Below are 4,250 nucleotides of genomic sequence, written 5' to 3' on the forward strand. Positions count from 1 at the left end.
CCCCACCCCTCCCCTTACCATTTCCTTTTAAGTAAGGATTCCTCCATCCCCCCTGCCTTACACAGACACCTTTCAGCATTAGCTAGCAAACTATATGCTGGCTATGGGTCCTGTGGCAGACAGGACAAAGGCAGAATCAACGGGTAGCTGGTAATGTCCCTCTGTTGTTTTCTTAATGGGGTGATAAACACTGTGTTATCAATTTACTGCTGATCTGGTCAGAAGAGGGGGGAACCCCTCCCTAATCAGAGCGTCCTGCCAGGGCCTGGCCACATGCCCCTCCGTGCAGTATTATTGAAGGGAAGGGAGGGCTGCTCTAGCATCCCCTGGCTTCTAGTCGGAGCTACTGCAGGCATGTGCCTGCATTTTTTAGATGTCTGTATGGTTACAAACTGATTCAGTATAGCCAGGTTAGACTAACCTGCAAAGATTGAATCAATTCAAACACAGGCTTTTTGAATCACTGTCTCTAGCCATGAAGTTTAGACATTTTATCTGAATTGCTCACTTTAGAGTATTGTTCTTGTTCTTTTCTTTCGGGCAAGATAGCAAAATCCTTACACACTTTGCTGAGCTGTTGCATAATGTGTTGTGCCACTGAGATCACTGCTGTGAGTAATTACTAATCAGCTGGAGTAAGAGCTCACCATCTGGCCCTCCACGAGTGAGGCTCTGTGTACAGCACTTAGATCCATTCAGTTCAGAATTAAACATATTCCATCTACTCCTGCTTAGGCATGTAGGGCCATAGCCTCAGCTATTGTAAATAAAAGTGGCTCCATTGATTTAATTGGCACTATGATGATTTGCACCAGCTGATCTGTGTTGTCCTATGCACAAGGACTGAAATCTCTATTTTTCCATAAGCTGCCATAAAAATGCCTGTGTTTCACAGCACTCAGTATTGCACTAAGTAGCATTAGTCTATTTGTAGCAGGAAGCATTAATGCAACACCCCCAATTGTGTAGTAGTCAATGGAAACGTGAATGTTCTATGTCAATTTTAATAACTTATTGATGCAGGGACATTTTTGCTTTTACTGTGTTCTGTCAGCCTAAGTCAGAAGAAGGTTGTTTAAAACCAATTTACTGGGTGTTTTCCATATTCTTTAATGGACTCTGTCTGCCATTCTCAGAGCTGGGTGCCAGTGTGCTCTAAACATAGGTTCAGATTATGTTGCACTTACAATGATTAAAACTTTACACTGTGAATCATCCCACCAAAATCAGCAGGTCCATTTTTGGTGTAAGGCACTATTCCAAGCAAGAAAGGGTGGTGAAATCTGGGTCACAGTTTGTACAGGAGGAAATATGGGTAATCCATTCCAATCACTACTGCTTTCCAGCATCTGGACTTTTAAAAGTATCTAAAGGCCACATGGCATTTGTCTCTGGAGGTTAAAAAAATGTAGCAAGCCACATACTGGGCTGTAAATACCAAAGTGAGGAATCAGAGAAATAAAAACAAAGTTTGAGCTGGATGCTGTACCCTCAGCTTCTTGGTGGGGAGGGCAGCAAAGTGTGAGTGAAGAGCTCTTGTACCTAGGAAAGAGAGGGCTGTAGGAACCACAGTTTGGCAGCATGGTCCTATTGTCATTAAAGGTCAGAGGCCATCTTCTGCACAAAAAACAGGCATGAGGCTGTGTGGGATGGAAATTGATTGAAGCTTTGTTGCTTTTCCTCTACAGAACACAGAACTCCCAGTGAAAATGTGTGTGGTGCTCACAGGTGACTTGAAGACTCAGAGCAAACAGAAGATGCATGAGATGTCCCTCCAAAGAAAGAGGCTGGGCTCTGTCTGATTCTGTATGATCTTCCCAGCAGATATACTGACTGTATGAGCCATAACCCCCCTCCCTATGCCTATACAATGACAGATTCCTTTCTCCTCCAATCCTGCCAATGGCAAGTCTCAATTTGGGGGGCATGGCATAGGTTCTTCTTTCTTTACACCATGAGCTCTGTGTGTCCAGGATCACTTTTTCTTCCATGTGTGCAATGCCTGGCACTAAGGGGCCCAGATTAGCTTCCCTAGGCATTTCCATAACACAAATAATATCATATCTAGATTAAAGTAGCATGTTGGCTTATGTTATCCCTCCAAAGCTGTCAAGTCCACCCAAAGGGAAGCATTGTCAGTGAAACTATATCTATTCCACAAAAGATATGAGGACATATGAAACCTTCTCTGACATGGGGGCAGGGGAGCATGGACTCACAGCATCTGTGATACAGAGACTTGTTAAATATTTTAACAGGTTCAGTGATGCCATCCGTACAGTAGCTGCAGCCTCGTCACAACTCAGCGCTGGGTGGCTCTGTTACTGCTGCAAGTAACTGCTGCCAATCCCTTGCTTTAGCTCACAGAACCTGCTGAGATCCTTTAAAAAAAGGCTTGGGATAACAGCAGCTATGATTAATTTATGTGTGGGCGTGTGAAATATCTCTACCAATGAGCAGCTCACATCAGAATCTCTAAGTAAGAGCTTTTGTAAGACCATAGCTGTGTCCTCCTCCCTCCTCCCTTACACACACACACCAGCTAATTTTACTCACACAAAACTCAAAGGGTCTAACACCAAAAAAGTTCCTAACCCTTTGAGCATCTGGCTTTTTGCTTGAACTTTTAAAATCTCCTAACTTACTGCAGAGGTCCTGTGCACAACCCTAATACTTAAAATGTTAAGGGCTAGATTCTGGTACTCCTTGGTCATGGTGAACTGCACTGTGCTCTCCTAATTTCAATGGGGCAATTTGTGGAGGAAAGCACTATTCAGCATGAGTAATGAGACTGGAATCTGGTGTAACAAGAGGAAAAAGCAGAAAATAACTCCACTGGGTGTGAGAAACCTTCCCAGGCTTCTCCTTGCTGACTGATCATAGAGGGCAATAATCCTTGAAGAGAATCCTGTCTGTCTTGTCTGATTTATCTAAATTGTGTGTCCAAAGGTGAGGGATAAGAATTTGAACAGAAGGGGAATAAAGAAGAAATCCCACTGATAAATTTACTGGACCCTCACTCTTCTCCTTCAGATACCCTTTATAGAAAGACTCCTCATACAAAGCTTTTCTGTAGTAATCTGCTTATTAATGGTCTCAACATCACTTCATCTTCTTGAACTAGTTCCCATGAAATGGCTCCTGTTAGTCTTCATTACAAAGCAAATACTGGTGCAGAGACAGTTGGCTAGATCCTTAGCTCGTGCAAACCAGCACAACTTCACTGATGTCACTGAACTACAGGTTTACACTGACTGAGGGATCATATCCCTTGTCCTTCCGCATTAGCTATAGAAGTCCCATGTGCATGTCTGAAACTATATAATAAGAGTTTTAGTTTAGATAACATGAATACATAGCCTAGACTGCTTGTCATAAAATGCAAAAAAGAAATAGCTTCCACATTTTTAACTGCTTTCTCAGTCATGCCAGGCCTTTTTTTTGTCTGCCTGAAAGCAATAAAATAAATAAATCTGTTTTCTATCACAAATTTGTTTTTCAGAGACATTTGTTCCTGCTAGCAAATTGCTCTATTTGCAAAGCAGTAGAACATGTTAGACAAGGTGCACAAAGTTATTAAAAAGACCTTTGGATAAGAATATTGATCTCTTAGTGCCATGCAGCCAATAGATACTACTAATCATCTGCACAATTAAAACTCTGCCATGCATGGTTAGGAATTAACTCAGCACCTAAATGCAGGTGCAGGATTATTATGAAAATAAATTACCAGAACCAAAATATAATATACTACATAATATGCTTTGGGAGAAAAGATAGAAACTTACTGCTTAGAATCTTCTTGCTCTTTTAATCTTGGGTTCCAGATTTCTTCACCAGTAGAAAATCTCATAATTATGTGTTGCCCTCTGTAACCCCAAACAGAGAGAGAAGTCTGTTGTTACATATGTGTGTTAAAATGCTCTGGAACTGACTCCTCCCACAGAAAGACAATTACATTGTTCTCTTCCTCTAAGCAAAAGTTATAGTGGAGTCTCTCTCAAATAAGTTGTAATAAATATTTAAATGTGGTGAAACCCCACAAGAGTATCATTAGCCATGGAAATATTATTGCAGGTTTTTGTTCCACTGATGGAAAATGGAAGTAAAAGGTACTGGTTTTAAATTTAGCATAATGCTTTCTAATTCTGAGAGGGAAGAGTCAATATCACAAAAAACCAGAGGCACAGAAAGATGAGAACCTGAGACAGGTAGGGAAAGCAAGCACAGAGGTATGCCAACAACTATAG

At 41.4% G+C, this 4,250-nt stretch overlaps 1 protein-coding gene across 4 annotated transcripts in view; it reads right to left on the reverse strand.

The window, feature by feature from the left end:
* The window catches only part of CSGALNACT1 (chondroitin sulfate N-acetylgalactosaminyltransferase 1), a 140,439-nt gene that overhangs the window by 68,802 nt on the left and 67,387 nt on the right, over positions 1–4,250 (reverse strand). The window contains exon 1 of one of the 4 annotated variants that reach the window (XM_019522224.1): positions 3,789–3,876. The exons of the other annotated variants lie outside the window; for them this stretch is intronic. The gene's annotated coding sequence lies outside the window, so the exon portion shown is untranslated. Of the gene's footprint in view, positions 1–3,788; positions 3,877–4,250 lie in introns of those variants that run through there. 4 annotated transcript variants of the gene reach the window in all.

This window comes from Gavialis gangeticus, unplaced genomic scaffold, assembly GCF_001723915.1.
Source record: "Gavialis gangeticus isolate Ggan-Ray unplaced genomic scaffold, GavGan_comp1, whole genome shotgun sequence".
Classification (NCBI taxonomy): Eukaryota; Metazoa; Chordata; order Crocodylia; family Gavialidae; genus Gavialis; species Gavialis gangeticus.